Source organism: Rhodnius prolixus, unplaced genomic scaffold (genome assembly GCF_049639745.1).
Source record: "Rhodnius prolixus isolate KJV_2025 unplaced genomic scaffold, Rpr scaffold_4, whole genome shotgun sequence".
Classification (NCBI taxonomy): Eukaryota; Metazoa; Arthropoda; class Insecta; order Hemiptera; family Reduviidae; genus Rhodnius; species Rhodnius prolixus.
In genome coordinates, this window is record NW_027411614.1 from 19068375 (window position 1) to 19087830 (window position 19456).

Consider the following 19456-nt stretch of genomic DNA (forward strand, 5'->3'; position numbering starts at 1 on the left):
TATTTTTTCTGCAACCATTAGATTTATTAACTAAAAAAATTAAAAATTTCATTTTTACAGTCTACAAAAAGTAATTTATTTATTATAAACATTTATTGTTATATTACAATTATTTACATTACTTATTACGTTTTCTGCTGTTTCTTTTGTTGATGGAGGAGTGTTTTCTAAACAGGAATCACTAGAATCCATTTTAAATTTCTATAAGGTAACACTATAACCTTTTTAACTGTTATAATTAAAAATATCTAATTATTTATTAAAGTATTATTTTTATTTCTATATTCCTTTCAATTTTTATTTTATTTTTTAATATTCGTTTTTTAATTATTTAGTTACGTTAAATAAGCTTATTAAAGTTTTACAGAAAATATTTATGTTAATAACAAAACTTCTTATATCAAGGAAGCACAATGAAGTTTTTCCACTCACTGGTGCGGAAAGTGACACTAATGGGAATTTTTCCCCACTTGTGTGGGAAGTTGGGCATTACACAGCTGATTTTAATTGAGTAATGAGAACTTCCCTACATGGTTGCAGAAAAAAGAACATATTACAATGTATTATTTTCTTTCTATACTTCAAAATTAACGACTTACATTGAAAACATTTAAAAGAATGAATCAAAATATGCACATAAGTTCCGGCAAAACTGCAATGCATTGTGGTACTGGGTTTGATTTCCGGCGTCTAGGCGTTGGATATTATTATACGGTTAATTAAAGAAATTGATGGTAAAGTATGTTCTGCAGTTGCATAATTGGTTGGCAAAATACTATATTAAATTCGTGCATCTGCTCCTGTTGGTATTAGATGTTATTATTGTGTTTTTAAGCAGATTATAAGTATATTAACTTAAATATGTTTTTTAAATTTAAATTGATTACTGTTATAGTAAACAAAAACTCTTTAATCATGTATTATCTAAAGTTTACATTAAAGGTAAATACAAAATAGGAGAGGCGTGTATAAAGTAAGAATATATACACAAAGAAATATAAGTAGGCGAACAGTTGAGATTGAGAGCAGAGATTGTAGAAGAAGCTTGTGAATGGCCGGGGAAGTGGAGGATGGTAAGATGGAGGTCGTGAACGAAGAAGCAGGTGCTCCTCAAGAACGGCATTAGACCGGTCTTCTTTGCCACCATCATCTACCGCTTTCACCTGCAATCTCGACCCTGGCTACACCTTCATTCATTTGCTCTTTTATACCTATTTTCATCTTTCATAATAATTTCTATTTGCCTAGTTCACCTTCGCTTTCTGCCATAAGAATCAATTACAATTAACACCCTAAATTTTTGTAAGAATTTTTTTTAGAGTAATTTCTAACAATCCTAAGGGCGGTGGGTCTTTTGGGGCGCGTTCTTACAGCTCTGAAATCCGCTAGTAAATTAGCAGACATTTAAATGTAAGAAATATTGTTTTATAAACCGAAATAAGACATTTTCTGACAGATCGACAGTAAGAGAAACAAGAAGTGACAAGAAAAAGGTCAAGGCATTCTATGTAAGCTGTCGGCGTCACACCGCACTGTTTAGCATCCGTCATTTCATCTGTTTTTTCTCGCCACGGCCAGTTTTCTGTTGGTTGTCACTCTGTCAAGTTCAAATGTTTTGTAAGCAAAATTCTATCAAATTACCTCCGACTTTCACGTCTATCTGAGTTTTCAATATTTTCGATATCTTTGTGACTTTTTGTTTGCACATAAAATGTTTATATTCAAATTATTAGTATTCTATACTTTTGATTTAATAATCACACTGACCCTTAGAAACAATAATTTTTAATAATAAACAGTCTTAAAAATTAATATTATACTCATTCTTCATATTATTACAATAGTGGATGCAAATATACTCGTATATGTTTAATTTCACAATTTTATTATTTCGCCGTTTATTAATAATAATAATATTAAATGTTCATATATTTAGACTCCCGGTCGATTGTTGAATGTTAATTAACCAGGACAACACCACGACAAGCTAGAGGGCTCAGATGTTCTTAATGTATCACCACAATATAATTGGGCTCGTCTTAAGTTTTTACCAGTTTATCACATGCGATAAAAGTAAAAAGTAAAGTAATCGCCTATTATTTCAGGCGGGGCTTAACGTCCAACTACCATTTACTAGGTGTCGTGGACGGAGGCGAATAGCAAACGTACTTTACTATTTCTCATTTAACCATTAAATAAAATCCAAGGCCAAGACCGGGAATCGAACCCAGTACCTCAATGCATATTAGCTTTACAGGTCTCGCCTCTTAACCCGCTCGGCTACCGTGGCGCCTATTACATGCGATAATTAGGCATATTAAACATTTATTTTGTTTATTTAATTTTTTTACAACTGGTTTAACTCATAGGTATACAGTTGGAGATGGACCTCGACAAATACAAAAAAATAAATAAGTAAATGGAATACATAATTATTAAAAAGGAGAAAAAATATAAAATAATAAAAATTTTAGGATTTAAAATTAATCTCATATGGCAACAGATAATCAAAAATACACAATGGTACCAACAAAACAAAAAATAAAACAAAATAAAAAATACTTCAATGACCTTAATAAAAAACAAAAAATCGAATCCTCCTATTTAAAAAAAAAATAAAATAAAATAAAAAAAAAATAAAAATAAATAAATCCAAGATAACTTAGCAAAAAACATAATAATAATAAAAATAATAATAATAATCATAAGGAGGGAAGGGATTAGCTGTGAGGTTAGCATACTGGACTCCCACGCGGAGGTCCCGGGTTCGAATCCAGCAGCTGACCCTTAGATTTTCTCTTCCTAGGAGCTTCTTACAGCTCACTGACCGGTGATGGACAGTGTTGTCTGTAACGAGAGAACACTGTCCGGAGGCCGGCAGTGCACTGGAAAAAGCTCCGGGCGCTAATAACCTCAGCTGTTGATGCGCCAAAAAAAAAATAATAATAATATGTACGTGGCAGCCCGTTAGGCCAATAGGTACCATCCCAGCTCTAGTGGCAATTGAATAAGAAAAGAGAAAATGTGTGGTGGGCGCTAATGGCCACAGACGTCGATGCGCCGGCAAAAAAAAAAAAAAATAATAATAAAGGCAAGAATAGTAAAAATAAATAAAATGATACTTAGAAATACTTTAAATACTAACCAAAAATACGTCTAAATTTAAAAATATTTAGACAGAAAACAAAGACATCATTTAACATTGATTCCAGATTATAAAAATCCTACGAAAATCTGGAAACAAGACAGTAATAAACATCCTAGGCTCTCAATGAAACTATTGTTACCAAAGCCAAAGGCCAAAGTCAAACCAAAGACCAAAGCAGTCAACACCTCACGATTTCTTAACTTTTCAAAAATAAATAATTAATATACTGTTGTTATTTCTTCATTCTTATTGATATTCTAGCAATTCTTAGCTCAACATTCTACGAAAAAACCTTCAGCACGCCTAGTACTATTAAAGGAAGTTGATGACAGCTCTCTCCAGGAGGAGCTTAAGAATGAAAAGGAAGAATTCTGCAATGAACTCTTGACCACCTTCCCAGATAAACCAATCTACTGTCTGGAAATCATAAACGGAATAGATTTGAGGCATGCCTTGATCTGTTTCAAAATACATTCTGTCTGCAGAAGGGTTTCCTTGCAGAACATTGTCAACTAGGGTCGACACCAGAAGAAGCAGAGCCTGGAACGTAACATGCAGATTCTGAAGGGAAATGGAGGAGGCTCTAACACACTCCTCATGACCTCCAAATCACTTCTTCGAGACTAAGCTTGGAAGATTTAACCGCCTGGGAAGTTACTAGCCCTAAAACTCGTACCAGATTCTAAAACTTCTGCACCCAGATACTTGGAAAGAGAACGAGGATTTATCTAGCACCAGAAAGGAGGTAGGCAAGATCCTAAGTTCTCAATGCATTATTGTATCACATAGACTTTATATTAAAACATGAATAAAATCTCTACCAATCGTATTTGTTGATACTACAAACAATTGATCCTTTATCAATTGCAATTATAATTAAAAATAATTACGTAAGAGATAAGGATGGGTGTAGTAAATCCGGATTAGTGAATATTCAAAGCGGCAGCTAAAATGATGAAAATATGGTTAGATCCTCTGTGCTGGATTGTTAGCATCATGTTATCTGGTAGATTATCCAATCGTTAAATGTTAGCAGAAATAGCATATTCAGTGTTGCCAGTTCGAATTAGCGTCTGATTTTCTCGTATAAAATACTTTTCGATGTTTGTACATTGAAACAATATTTTAAACTCATAATTAATAAAATACACGTTATTACGCAATACATTTCCATATATTTTACTAAATTCTACAAAAATATTTTCCTATTTTTTACAAATAAATTGCAATATAATCAAAATGTGTGAACTCCATCTATGTAGCAGTTTGCGAAGAAGTTTTGTGAGTGGAAATCAACCTCAACCTCTATCAATTTCAACCTCTGATACTGAATGAAACCGTAGGTCCTGAAGTTTTAAAGTGTGCCGCCAAATTATAGAAATACCTACAAAAAAAATTATATATAATATGTAGAAGGCGATATGAGAGTAGCATTATCATTTATACAACCAAATACGAGTATAAACGAAATTATCAAAAAACATCAAGCTCAAATTTCTCATTAAATGTATTCTTATTAACTTGTAATTAATCCCTTAATAAACATAATCTGTTGTTTTTCTAGAACATATTGTTTTATTTTATATTGAAAATAAACAAACTATTTTACACAATGTATTATGGGTAAGTAAAATAGTTTTAAACATATCTTATTGTACCGCCAAATTTTGAAATTGTTAGAAGTGTGCCGCCGCTACAAAAAAAAAAAAAAGTTTGAGAATCACTGGTATAGAACATTACTTCATTTTTCAGTTCGTGTTCCATTTGGAACACCAAGGAAGCAGCAACGAAATTACTGAAAAAAAACAGCCTTTAGTTTTGCCAAATATTAAAATGAAATTTCTCTAAAAACAAATTAAATTGATTGTGAATTTTGGTACAAAGTAAAATAGTGAAACAATGCATACAAACATGTTTGAACAAGATAAATATGAAATAACCGCTCCATTACTTTCAAATATCTACAAAGAGAAACATTTATTTACCTTTACCACAAAGAAAGATATAAAAAAAAACAACACTCCTGAATAAGTACGTGTTTTACAGAATAAGAGCGCTGACCATAGAACGCAATAAGTGTTGAGAAGAATGTCCAGCTGGAGCAGAGATTACAGGAAGAGAGAGATAGGTAGATAGAGAAAGGGAATACTGATCAGTAGTTTCATGTTTGTTTTTCAAAAACAGAATACATTGTTTGCGGCGGCCACCAGACCTGTCGGCCGGAAAGCCCATGGGGCGGGCAATTCCCTTTGTTCGCCTCCCCCGTCATCATCAGATGCAATACTTATTCTTCCAACTGAAAACGTTCGAACCACCGTAACCACAATTGCTGCACTAGTTGCTTTTGTTTAGACAATAGAATAGATATTACCTTCTCCATTTTTTGCTTTTTTTGAACAGCTGTTTTTGCTTTTTTAAATTTCCATTATTATTAGCAGTTAAAACTGGAATTAATTCAAAAGAAAAGAAAGAAAAAAGTAATGTAGTTTTTTGCAGGACAATTGGGTCTCAACCTGGAATTCCAACAAAGAAAGGGCTTTCTGAATGGCCGGCCTTTCTGCTTACTACTTGCCATTCTGTTAGGAGGGATGAATGAATAGTCACAATACTGTAAGTCATTCATAAAATCGTGAACTTAAAAGCCAGCGCACAACGTACAACATCATGGCATTACTGAACTAATGTATTCGTGTAGAGATGTTGTTTGGTTTTGTTTTTTGATTGCAATTGGCCTAACCAACCGCACCAAACTTTGTCTGAAACGTTAAAGGTGGCATAGATATTGCGTACTTCTTCATTCTTTGCGATACATATCGGAAGCATTTTTAAAATGTGACCAACTAAGAGTATAATAAAATACATATTGCTTTCTACCAGTCCGTATTTAGCACATTAACACTTTACCTGCGGATTTTTATTGAGTTCTTGACGTTCTCTGCGTTAAAAATTCCTAGGTGCAACTCGTGATTGGTATCTCTCAGAGAAACTGTACATTTTTTTTTGTCATTTAGATCCATTTGAGTATGAGTAGGTTAACCGAACCTCTAGTTTTAGCACAGCTTACTGACACTCCAAAATGGGACTTAATCCCAGAGTCTCGCACCTCTCAACATCTGTGACAATCCTTCCGCTGGTGACCCCGAGATTCCCTTTGTGGGTGGCTGAACTAAATAGAACCTTAATACAGAGTAACTACCATTGAGTAGCTCTCTCCTCCAAGCACTCCTGCTGTATACTACGTCAGATTCATAGAATATACCGATTTTAAATGAAATTCCTAGATGAATTTAAAAAATAATATCGGATAATGTAAAAGACACTCCGAGATAATGTTATTCGGCCGCTGCAATGCTACGGTCGGCATTAGGCGCATACACGCTGTGTACCTAGATCTGTCAGGAAGAAACTAGGCGCAACTACGGAAACTTTCGGGCGGTTTAAAATGTCTCCGCCGATTGCGAATCTCGCCGACTGTAAAATATGCACTGTGATTCATTTTCTTAGTGCTAAAGGTGTGAAAGCGACTGGAATTCATCGTGAGATCAGTGAAGCTTATGGAGAAAACATTATGAGCAGTGGAATGGTACCGAAATGGATTAGCGCTTTTAAAGATGTCCGCAAGAATGTTCTTGTGGAACGAATTAGATGAGCTTCAGTCATTTATTGAAAAAGCGCAAAAAGTTGACGAAAAAGTCAAGGGGAACAGACGCTTCACGATTTCATCGTTATCAAATGAGTTTCCTCAAGTGTAAAAAAGTGTTTTCTATGGAATGCTTAAATTATCGAAGTTGTGTTCACTCTGAGTACCGAATGACTGAGGTGCACAAAAATAAACGTTTTTCGGCAACCATGTAGGGAAGTTCTCATTACTCAATTAAAATCAGCTGTGTAATGCCCAACTTCCCACACTAGTGGGGAAAAATTCCCATTAGTGTCACTTTCCTCACTAGTGAGTGGAAAAACTTTATTGTGCTTCCTTGATATAAGAAGTTTTGTTATTAACATAAATATTTTCTGTAAAACTTCAATAAGCTTATTTAACGTAACTAAATAATTAAAAAACGAATATTAAAAAAAAAAAAAAAAATTGAAAGGAATAAAGAAATAAAAATAATACTTTAATAAATAATTAGATATTTTTAATTATAACAGTTAAAAAGGTTATAGTGTTACCTTATAGAAATTTAAAATGGATTCTAGTGATGCCTGTTTAGAAAACACTCCATCAATAAAAGAAACAGCAGAAAATGTAATAAGTAATGTAAATAATTGTAATATAACAATAAATGTTTATAATAAATAAATTACTTTTTGTAGACTGTAAAAATGAAATTTTTAATTTTTTTAGTTAATAAATCTAATGGTTGCAGAAAAAATATAATATTTAACTCGAGTGTTAAGTATTTTCCACACACTCGGCAATTTGCACTTGCACTCGCCTCGCTTCGCTCGCTCGTGCATGCAAACCCTGCCTCGCGTGAGGAAAAGTACTACTTTCCACACTTGTTAAATAAATAACTATTATCCAGTGCGTTATGTTTCCTTGAGCGATACAGGGAAAGGTGAAGACGTTTTTGACCCAATAGTCACAGACGACAAAACATGGGGTAGTCGTAATCGAAGCAGCAATCCATGGAATGACGATCAATGAAAGTGAAGTTCAAAAAAACAATTTCCGCCCAGAAAATCATGTATACTGTGTTTTGGGAAAGGAAGGACGCGTTACTTGTGGATTTTTTGCCTCGTGGTGTCGCAATAAATTCTGCTACATATAGTGAGATATTTTAAAAACTTGCACCGTGCAATCCAAAACAAAAGGCGTGGCATGCTGACTGAGAAAGGGGATCGTTTTGAAAACTCAAGATATCATTGGGACTGGGAACAACTTGATTGCCCTCCGTTCAGTCCCGATCTAGCGCCCAATGACTACCACCTGTTTCTGCATTTGAAGATGTATCTGGATGGTCAGCGCTATGACAACGATGATGATGTCAAAACGACCGGGATGCAGTGGTTTTCAAATTAGGTGGGAGGACTTCTATGAGGATGGGATTCAAAAACTGTTTGGACGATACGATAAGTGCCTTAATATTAGCAATTACGTCGGAAAGAAGATTAAGGTACAGGCTTGTTTTGCTTTTATTTCAAAACGGTACTGACTTACAAAGCACGCCTCGTAGAATGTTCATTTCATAGTGGCATTGTCTATGACACTGCGATGACATTTATAAACTGAATTATTTCATTAGAATTGATAGAAAACATTCCCTTAAATTTTTTGTAAACATAAAACAAAGAGAAAACATTTAAAGCAACGTGGCAAGCAATACCATCTCCGTCTCTTACACACAACTGGCAACCACAACTGAAACGACCGCAGGAACTCTACAGAAACGGATTGGCTGTGCGCTCTGGTTGAAGAGACCTCTAGCGCTGGCTGACCACTTTGGATTTATTGGGCCGCATACTTGTTATTCTAGTGACTGTCTCACCGCAGAGCTTGCACACTCTAGCTAGCTTAGCACCCCACTACATCTCACAAAAGCATACCTTCATTACGAATGCTAAACTTTCAAATCTATGCCTATCCTTTATTTATACACATTACTAACTTACATGAGATTTGTTGGCTTTAAAATGTATTTGTAGCCCTAAATTACTGACAATACTAAGAGTTAACTTTTATTTTTATTTTAAAGTGACATTCCCTTGTCTTTCAAAGTACTCATTGATCATTGTTTTCTTAATGATCTTAAATTGATTTTATCATAATCAAATGCAGGCAGTGACAGTATCATTTTTTAACGCTACAATAATTATCAGAACATCTTTACATCAACTTCTCTCGCCATACCAACAATAACGTGTTCACCTTTAACTGCATAGAAATTAAAATTTAAATATTTCACTTCAAGTTGTGAATAATTAAGTATACTTTAGACAAATCTATCAAAAAATTCGGTAGTTTTATGTTCGGATTTGGTATCTAAAAGATCGTTAAGCCCAAGTTATCCCAAACTGTGGGGCGCCAAGATCTAAAGGATGTTCATTAGAGGTGCGCGAAATATCGTTTTCGTTCGAAATATCTTTTTTAAGAACTTTATTCACTCGCAGAGATCCTCGTTTAGAATCTAGTTGGCTGACCTTAGATTTTCTATCCTTAGCAGCTTCTTACAGAAGTAACACTGTCTGGTGTTGGAGAGTTGTTGTCTTTAACGTGAAAACATTGTCAGGAGGTTAAAGTTTGGCAGTTTATTAAAAAAGGGTACCTAAAACATTGGCGTGCCATAAGTTAAAAATAAATAAACAGTAATGTTTGTTTTAAGGGTAGATCGATGTTTCGATTCGATAGGTCGAAGAAAAATTACTCAAGCCTTTTTACAGTGAACTTCAAAACACTCTACAAACTATTCTGTAGATCAAAGTTCTAAATAACTGATTTTATTTAAAATTATTATTTCATTTGTAGATGCTGCGCTTACCCAATTGAGTTTGAGTATCTTCCATCAATCAGGCAATAATTTTGGGAAGCCATACAAGATAAGTTCATTAACAAATAAAATATCTCTCTGCTACCCATTCCGGCCTCCTCATAAATCAAACAATTCTTCACGAACATAAAAACAACGAGGATCTAAGAGAAACCCAAGATAGAATTGTGAGTATCAAGGTAAACATTAAATTTTCAAATTCTGGAGACAATTTGTGTGCTTAAGAGGAGTCTGTAAAAGAAACTGGTATATTTGAAGTTCTAAACAGAATTTTGGATCATTGTTATAACACACACAATATGTGAGATGAACGCTTTGATCATATAATTGCTTACATGATGTTCAAACACGTATTCATTGATAAACCTAACTATTCCCTTCCATTTAGAAGGTTTTAGATTACTGAAGCGGACGGACGTTCATAATTAGTGAAGGTTAGTTACACAAGAACGCCTCTGCACAGCTATCAATTTCACTTGTGCTTTTTTGCTTTCAGTACAAAGTTATGCTAACTAAGTCTACAGCTTTGCAATCATTTCCGAGTGCATTGAAGATCAATCTAGCATATTATTCTTACCAAACAGTGCACCACAATGACGCCAATAATAAAATTACCGAAACGTTGGTACGAAGTAAAGAACTTTGTGAATTTATTGACAGCACCTCAATATTCACAAAAATCATCAGTTAACAATGGCGGAAAACCAAAACTATCATATTATTTAATAAAACCAACATAGAATGACAAATTGAAATAAGACTAAGAAATAACAAATTGAATTTTCATTGCACACAATAACTAGAAGAAGCAGTGTAGTGCGAAGAATGAACTTAATAATGTTACTCTGAGAATGTCTGTCTCTATTTTGGTTGGCAGTAATTTGATGTCACCGCATTCAACTATTGGTTGAATCTGTTTCTTCTATGGCTAATAGAGTGGTGACAGCACTAGTTCACTGAATAAGTAGCAGGAAAAACTGTTTTCTAGTATCGTTCTTATAGCACATAATTCATGATAGAGTTCAGATTTCTGTTTCAATAGCCAGAAATGTTAATCTCAGAAATTAACTAAATTTTAGAGTTTTTGCTGAAAAAAAAGATACACAAACAAATGAAAGTAATTTTTTCATTTTTCAAAAATACTTTTGGGTTCACTCAGCCCAAATTGAAAGAAATGCATGTGGTAGAGCCAACCTTGACTTTTACGTTTAGGTACGCCGTACAAAGGCAGTTTAACAAGTCCACGTATAAGTTGATTAAACGACAAAAGGTACATTTGTTTACACTTATAATTAACTTTATAAGATAATTTGTTTACCCTTAATAAAACGTAAATTTTTGTTAAGGACTATTAATGGTTTTAGAAGGGGGAACAAGTATATTTGGGGCTAACTCCTCATCCATTAGATGACAGCGTCAATACCCTAATAAAAACACATTTACATGAAATTCCGAATCGAATGACACCACATTCATGAAAATCTGTTCACGCATTTAGGCGCTACGTTGTTTACAAAGAAAGGTAACAATAACAATTTCTGAAAATGCCGTTTTTGCTCATTCAAGTCATAAAGGAGGAATTGCCCTATATTTTAAAGAAAATTTGGGAATTTTATCTTTTACGGAAAAAGAGAAAAAAATTGTCAAAGTTGGGTGTTTTTCAACGTTCTCTGCATGTACACGTACATCGTGTTCTAGCCCAAGATCCCTGAAGAAATGACCTTCTCTCTTTACGAGGTTGTCTAAGGTAAGTTTTCAGGAGCTTCTTTAAAGTTGAGTTTTCTTTTCTTTTACCACTAACGTCGAAGACATTTGATATTAAACTTAACGGTGGGAGTTGGTTTACTTATTGTGGATACCGTATTTATGGTATGAACACCAATATGAAAGTGCACAGCTTAAAAATCAGATTGATGTCGATTCACAAGGAATCTTTTAATTAAGGCTAAGAGCTATAACATGCACGTACGATCTAAGCAGTATGTCTATGTATTCAATTTAGGTGGATTCAGTGTTGTGAATGAAACCAAGATTACAGATTATTGAATATACAGAAGGCCTTTGTCATTGTTTCCCACAATTTTCCGCATTAATGCCATAATCTGTAGTAATTCTACACTTTTTTGGTAAATAATAACCACCCAGTGGAACAATGAAATCGTGAGAAACACTCGCTGTTGTGCTTAAACAAGATAATTATCTATTATAAAATGTTTGGCTATTACTAAATAATAAATCAAAAAAATAGTCCAATACTGCAGTGGCCCTACGATACTACACATTTAGAGAACGTTCTATGTTCTATTCAGTATTATTTGACATTATTCCGTCAGTTAGAGTTAGAACTTGCTCGTAGAACAGTTCAAGCTGCAGTTGATAATTAAGAGGATTTGAATTAGACCCTTGAACTTCTTCTTCTTCCATTGGCGCTACGGTCTTGACAGGAGCATGGCTACCTCAACGATCTGGGGCCAATAAACCCTATCTCACGCCCTTGTCCTCGTAGTACTATGTCTTAGATCCACCTCCATGACATCTTTCCACTTCAAACAGATCCTTCCTCGTTCTCTTGCTTCTCCTGGTTTTCTATAAAGCATTTGCCTGAGAAATCTGTCTGCCTGCATCCTGCAACATTTTTTAACGGATATCCTCTTCGTCATTCAATCGTTACAGTTAGGAATTGATACGGATCCTCTAATGATCTCATTTATGGGACGAACCTAGGGAATCTAGCAGCAACCTCTTAGATTTTCTCTTCCTAGGAGCTTTTTACAGCTTACAGTTCGGTGATGGACGGTGAACGAGAGAACACGTTCTGGAAATCCGCCTGGCAACTGCAGGAAACTCCAGGCGCAATTAACCTCAGATTTTGAGGCGTCTTAAAAAATAATAATAATAAAGAAATCTTAGATAAGATTTTTCAAATAAGATTACCTCAAATATGAGACCAACTACAGGAAAAGATACGCGAAAAAAAGGCCTGGTTTGGCAAGAAAAAAAGTCATCTTTCATCAGGACAACGCTCGCCCGCACACAAGTGTTATTGCCATGGCAAAACTTCATGAACTGAGGTACGAATTGTTGCCACATCCACCTTATACACCTGATTTGGCACCATCAGACTTTCATCTCTTCCCCAAGCTGAAAATTTTCCTCGGTGGACGGAGATTTCCTACAACGGAAGAACTGTCAGCCGAATTGGAGAGGTATTTTGCAGGCCTTGGAGATCAAGGCATTGGAACATCGCTGGAACAAATGCATTAGTCTACAGGGAGACTATGTTGAAAAATAAAAGCAGTTCCACCGAGGTAAGACACTTCTTTCTAGTACATTCCGAGAACTTTTCAAACCACCCTCGTAAGTGAGTGCTACTTGCTTAACAATGCCTCGAACCATCTATCTGGCCGGGTAATATTTGTCTAAAGTAGCCATTTGCCTAGGAATCATAATATACATATACAGGGTGATCCATTTAAAACGCACCAATCGCTAATAACTCTTTAGGAAAGCGGAATTTCGAAAATCCCATGCAGTAAACTATTTTTTTTTTTTTTGGTCTAGTTTTCAAATTTTTTACCCCCGATGCTGTATCTTCAGTTTTGGGGGTGTTACGGCCAAAATACGGGTTCGGGGTTTAATAAGGACCACTGGTTTTGTCAATGTTTATGAAAACTACATAAAAAATGGTTAAAAATGACGTTAACCCCGTTTCAATGTCCCTAATATTTGTCGAGTTATTTAAGATCAAAATTACAATTTTATCTATTCGTGATCGGTTTTCAATATTAATTTCCCACCAGAAATACACGTTTTAGAAGGTCCTCTGACTGCGAAAAATATTATTTGTGACACAATGAACAAAAAAAATAATAATAATTAATGATTTTAAAATATGCAGTGATTTATCATCAAATAAAATCAATCATCACATCATGTTCCCTCACAATCCGCTTCCATAAATTCCTATGGCTCGATTTTCAACCTCGAATCTTTGGCCATCTCAGTTCAACCTATAAAAGAATTATCTCTTCTCATCATAAATCCAAAACTGAAAATTTTGGAAAGCTCAACTTTGATATTTTACACTTTGATACTTTACACTTTGATACTTTACACTTTGATACTTTACACTTTGATACTTTACACTTTGATACTTTACACTTTGATACTTTACACTTTGATACTTTGACTACATACCTTACATTACAAAATCAACCAAGAGAAAGTTTCACTTTGGTCTTGCTCAAGAAAAACAGCACAAATGATTTTATTTAAACTTTATCTGCTTACATGGAGATCTCTGACTTTTATTTGTAATATTTTCCTCCTTAAAGCACGTCTAGATTCGAACCCAGAAATCAGTGCGCGGGGAATGTACTATATAAGACATGTTTCTACCTTATCTTTTCAACTCAAAGCCTCTATTTCTTGGGAAAATTCAATCCAGGAAGTGGATGTGATTGTAGCAACACTTTGATATGTTAGCTCTAAGAGAAAGCGGAAAAATAAATAAATTGTTCGCGACATTTTGTACATTACGTAATCTGGACACAAAAATTGAGTTGTCAATCTTCTTGAATATTCAACGCTGTCAGCAAGATATAAGGTATTTGAAGATATTTACATATAGATGTTGGAATAGCGAACGGCATCATCGTCTGGAATTTTGCCCCTGATAGTACAAATACGGAAATATATACAAAAAAATAAAAGAACTTCCTTCAATAAGATGTTGAGATACATATAATACATAAGATACATAACATATGTACATGAGATAGAAGTCACTTTTGCAATAACCAATATAATGTCATGAATGTGTTATTTTTTATTTTAATTTCGAGTTTAATTCATTCAATGGTGATTGCATTAAATTCAATCACAATTTAGAGCGATAAATACAAACAACAATATAAACCTACAATAGTTGGGCAGAGCTAATAAGTATCAACATTCTTTTAAGTTCGATGTTTTGGACTACTCTGATGTACTTCCACAGAAAGGCGTGGGTTTGACTCCAAATTCAGCAAGTGTGACGAGAGACGGTATCGTAACTGAAGTAGAAATCTCTGCGATAGACTAATTATTTAACTCCGATGAAGGATGAAGGTCCAGAATCGGTCAGGGTTTACAATAAACATGGGTGCAACGAGGGATGGATTCAAAGACATTATCCAGCATTGTAGACCTAACCACATTTTCTACAGTTCAGCATGACAGGGCTAAGTTGCTTACTTGAATTTACAGAGGAGGAGATGTGTATTCGAAAAGATTCGATTTCACAGTCAGTTGAAAAGACATAAGAAAAAAAAGACCATCGCCTTTGATTGGATTTCCAGCCATTATGAATTACAAGGAAACGAAGGTGTTGATTGACTGGCTAAGAAGAGATAAAAGCATAGCCTAAAATCACTATCTCTGTGACTAATATACTGTCAAATTAGCTTCTCAAGTAGTCTAATTCGCTTTACTCTCAAAATAGCGGAGTGAAATAGATGACACTTGCACAATATTAACGAAAGTCGAAAGATTTCCTCACGATCTAAGCCGGTTGGAAAGTAGGAGAGACTTGCATTAGGCTCTCCTCGGACTCGATTATCTCTATCGCATTGGACTAGCTGAAGACCAATCATGAGTGTTGTGTGGAGTGGAACATCATTGTCGGGGAAGATCTTGGCAGGTATTCTGCTACACAATTCGTACTACACATCTAGACGGCGATTTGAAGATGATTTGAACTGTGCTTAGAAGCAGGAGTCAAAATTGTTGAAAATGCCATCACTTTTGGGTATACCTAAAATAAAAAAACCTTCACTCCACTTCTTAACAATGACTACCAACAACTACAACAACAATCAAGCCGAAATAATGTAGTGTTAAAAAAAGAAACATAAAAGATAAAAAAAAAACGAAATTTTAATGACAAAAAATAAGCATTAATGCAAGAATGAGTGAAGCCAAACATTTTTTATAAGCTTGTAAATATGATGATCAATTCTAAGCATGTCCCAGGAAAGCAGGTTGCTTAAGCACAAAAAGAATCTCGTGGTTACGGTGAAGCTCGTTAAAATTCAAAATGGTAATACTATGTTCTTGCTCTCATAAAAATGTGGCCCCATTAAATTTAATAACAACCAAGTTCATCTTTAAATCATTCGGATACTTATAAGTGGTGGTCCACCCTCTTACATCTTTTAAGTAAAGTTATTAATATTGTTTTGTTTTACGTGTAACACAATTTGATGAAAGATTAATTTACGTAACATTTGTAGTGACTGAAGTGCGATATTAAATTTTAAAAACCAATAAATTTTTACATCCAACAGGCTACTCCACAACGAGTGTACAATCACTTACAACACGACCAATTATTTCGTATTTTATGTTATTAACAATAACACGTAATATTTTTATTATATACTTGAATTTTATTGAAACATTTTATAACTATCAAAATAATAATAAAGATTTAAGATTCATTCTTTGTGTTTTTGTAACTATTTTTTTTAAATATTGATGTAATAATCGATTAGGAAATTTTATGAGTGTAAAAACCTTGTAATCGAATAATACGAGTAACTATAAATTGGATCAACTATAGATGTCTGGATTATAGTGAATGATAGTTACTGTAAATTTTAAAAAGGAGTTTCCTAAAAAGAACCTTCTCCTTTCTTTATTGTTTTCGTTTTTATTTACTAATAATTATTATTATTATTTAGTGGGCTTTACGTCCAACTGGCCAACTACCAAATAGGTATCGTGGTACCGCAGCCAAAAGAGGGGTACTGTGCCTTTCCCTTTGAATCGAGTAGACAATACCTCACCTACTAAAGGAGGTTGAGGACTTGCCCTACTAGGGCGAAGGGACCAGTAATTGACTGGGCACCAGTAATTGACATACCAGAAATAAACTGGTATTATAAGGGATTTGAGCCGTTTTTAGTGGTGATTCTTTCAATTTCGTTATTGAGAAGCCTTTGGACAGCAGTTCCAGCAAGATATTAATTATTGGAAGGTTCCTTGGTATCAGTGGAAGGTTATTTGTGTTAAAAGTTCAAAATCAAGGAAAAAACAAGCCGTTGCTAAGGAGGATTGATAAGAAAATAATTTTTCTTTTTTCTTATTTTTCGTTTATTTGTTCATATATTTGTGTGGTTATCAATGTTCTGTTATAATTAGTATTACTTGTAGATTTCATTTATGTAGTTTTTTTTTTAATTATAAGAAGCATTGAGGATTAAAATGGGGCTGTCAATCACTGGTCCTTGAAACGGCAATCTGCCCAGTAATTGACATGTATGTCAATTACTAGTCCTACAGCTTTTTTGTTTGAGACCAGTGATTGACTTCCTGGGAAAATGATAAGATAAGATAGGTTGATAAATTTTATTATAATTAAAAATTCAATACATTGTAAAATAAAATCATTGATAAAAATCGGCAACATAAAATAAATAGTAAAACTTCCAACAAAATATGTTTAAATTAATGAATTAGCAAATGTACGCCTTATTTCAAGAGGGCAAGCAGAATGATTATTCTGTAGAGAACAACAATGTATGAACAACAAACTGGAATAATCGTGATCACACACAATGTACACAATGTATATATACATGTGCCCAAGAGGTAACTCAGTAATAATAAACAATAAAATACTGAATAGATGCAGAAAGTAAGAATGAATTACATTCAGATAGTTTGGTTTTGAAGCAAATGACACTGGCAGCACAGATTGTGGAAAATATTAGCGAAGCGCTCAAAAAGAAGGGAAGCGTAGGAGAAATTTGGTTCACTAGAAAGCACCAACAAATCGAACCCAAAGGCGCGAAGATGCCATCGGTAGCAGCGTTATGGGCGGAATGAATGAAACAAGGATGTGACCACATAGTCTAATCGGAAGTAGAGAGGGTAGTTTGGTAAAGTGAGAATCAAAAAAGTTCCCAAAAAAAGGTCTAAGGATCAAGCTATTTAGCGGAAACTTGAAAGGATAAGAGAGCGGAAGAGTTGAGAGAAAGAGATAAAAGCGAGCCGACAGACATTGTGTACTATCTAACAAGCATGTTAGCTAATATCTCCTTGGTACTATTGAAAGTAAGGGCTGTTCTTCAAATTACCTGTCTGGGTTGGACTTAATTAAAACTGTCCGGTAGGACAGTTGTGTAAGGGTTGATCGTCAAAAACTGCATAAAAAAGGGTAATGTTGAAAAAATATTAGATTATTTAGGTTTGCCTATTTAAAAACTGATTGTAATTAATTATGAATAAGACTAATTTTTGTTATAAATCCAATTGAAAAAGTGATTTGGGTGATTTAAGTGATTTATTTAGATTTAAAAGTGATTTTGAATACATACCTTATGTCGTTTCATGAATATATTTGTATGTCAATTACTGGTCCCACTCCATGTCAAACACTGGTTCCACCGAAAATTCGGTATGTCAATTACTGGGTCATTGACATACTTACAAATAAAGTCATTTTTGGTTGACATAAAGATCGAATTTACTGCTTTTAAAATATTAATAAAATAAAATACATCCTACTGGAGCGGTACAATTTTACAACCTACACCTGGAGCCAAAATAACGGAAGTTATTCTATCTTAAACTCGAATTTTTTCTTAAGCAGTCAATTACTGGTCCCTTCACCCTAGTACTTTTTGCGCTACTATCTCCTTTGGTCATAGCGTAACCGCTCGATTGCAACGCAATCGAACGGCAAGTGAGAGGCCGTTTCCTCCTCTTCCTGACACAATCTGCACAACCAAGTTCCAAGCTAATAAGCCCCACCTTGCGCAGATTTTAGACACAAACTATTTGGTCATCAAATCATTTCTATCTGCCCATTCTTTGTGTATTTTTTCTAAACCGCATTTATAGTTCATGCACTTTTTAGTCCTTCGTAGTCCTTTTTTTTGAACTAAAGAAACCTCTAAGTGACTGTTTCTCTGGAAAGAAAGTCCATATGCTCAACGCTGGTGATATCTTGAGTGCTGATAATTTGTTTCGGCGATTTTGCAAAGAATAAACGACTGTCATTTTTTTTTTTTTTTCTATAAGAGAACGATTGCGATTGTCAATAATGGAAACGAAGCGCGAGTTCATAATCTCCCCAGAATTGCCGAAGAAAACTTATTGCACGGATCGTAATTTATTTGGATAATCTCACTAACACTTAAACGTATGGCTCGAAGATATCAGACATTGTTCAGGAATAACAAATACGTATGTTACATACTTTTGGAAAGCACCTAAGTAGTGCAATTTGATTTATTATTATTATTATTTTGGAGTCATGAAAATAATAATTTCAATTAAATATTCAGATTTTATTATAAGTTACAGCTGGCATGTTAGTATTTTAACCTAATTTTTTTTTGCGTTTATTTTTGCTGCAATCAGCGCGTTGGCGCTATAAGTAACAGTGATAACAGTAACAACAAATAACAGAAGAATACGAGTGGAGAAGTTACCCAGCGGTAACACTCCAAAATAGGCTATTAGAGGAGATCACGAGGCCACTGTCTCTTAAGGCGTCTTGTCGGGTTGTCAGGAAGAGTTCTAGAAGAAAGATTTTTTAGCTAGAGGATTTATATGAGATTACAGGTTGAAGTGGAGTTTTCTGTATCTTGTTTTAGCAACTTGTGTAACAAAAAGAATGTTAAAGTCAGTGTGTATAGTCCAGGTTGGAGACATAATAATGGAGCGTGTACAATAGTTCGAAGTATTTTTGATTGTAGAGATTGAATACTTTGGAGATTGGAGCGTTTGGTTGAACCCCACAGCTCTATTCCATACGCCCAGATGTGTT

At 34.3% G+C, this 19456-nt stretch overlaps 1 long non-coding RNA gene across 2 annotated transcripts in view; it reads right to left on the bottom strand.

The window, feature by feature from the left end:
- Positions 1 to 4312: 4312 nt before the first annotated feature.
- LOC141455908 (uncharacterized) overlaps positions 4313 to 19456 on the bottom strand; it is a 34973-nt gene continuing 19829 nt past the window's right edge. For both annotated transcript variants that reach the window (XR_012459531.1, XR_012459532.1), the window contains exon 3: positions 4313 to 4532. This is a non-coding gene — a long non-coding RNA (uncharacterized lncRNA). The remainder of the gene's footprint in view (positions 4533 to 19456) is intronic.